The sequence below is a fragment of the Callorhinchus milii genome, unplaced genomic scaffold (assembly GCF_018977255.1).
Source record: "Callorhinchus milii isolate IMCB2004 unplaced genomic scaffold, IMCB_Cmil_1.0 Scaffold2, whole genome shotgun sequence".
NCBI lineage: Eukaryota > Metazoa > Chordata > Chondrichthyes > Chimaeriformes > Callorhinchidae > Callorhinchus > Callorhinchus milii.
The window spans coordinates 52,879,101-52,879,683 of NW_024704743.1; positions in this window are offsets into that span (position 1 = coordinate 52,879,101).

Consider the following 583-nt stretch of genomic DNA (forward strand, 5'->3'; position numbering starts at 1 on the left):
CAGAAGGTTGTTGGTTAAAGCCCCACTTCGGGACTTGAAATCACATAGTCGAAGATGACACTCCAAAGCAACAACAAATTACATTTGTATAACAGTACTGGGGCTGTGTTGTCAATAGAGTACGAAAGAATGACTGGTACCTTCCTATGAAATTTCATCGTGCCCCCATGAAATGATCCCCCAGATTGAATAATAATCCTTGCATTTGATATTGTATTTTCCATCTCAAAGCAGTCAATATGATTTATCAAATGTAGTAACTGCATATTTGGTAGAGAAATAGAGCGTCCAATTTGCACACAGCAACGTTCCACAAACAGCTATGAAGTGAGTGATCAATGTTACCTGAGCGACTGTTGGTCACGAAATGGGAGAAATTCCTTGCTCCTTTTTGAAAAGTGCCATGGGGTCAGCATTCACCTGAACAGGCAGACGGGATCTCAGTTTAAAGTCTCATCTGAAGTGTGGCACCTCTAATAACACAGCACTCACCCAGCATTGCAAAACAGTGTCATTCTAGACTGTGAGTTCAAAATCAAAATTAGTTTAAAGTCCGAAGGTGCAGATCCACAACCTTTGGACT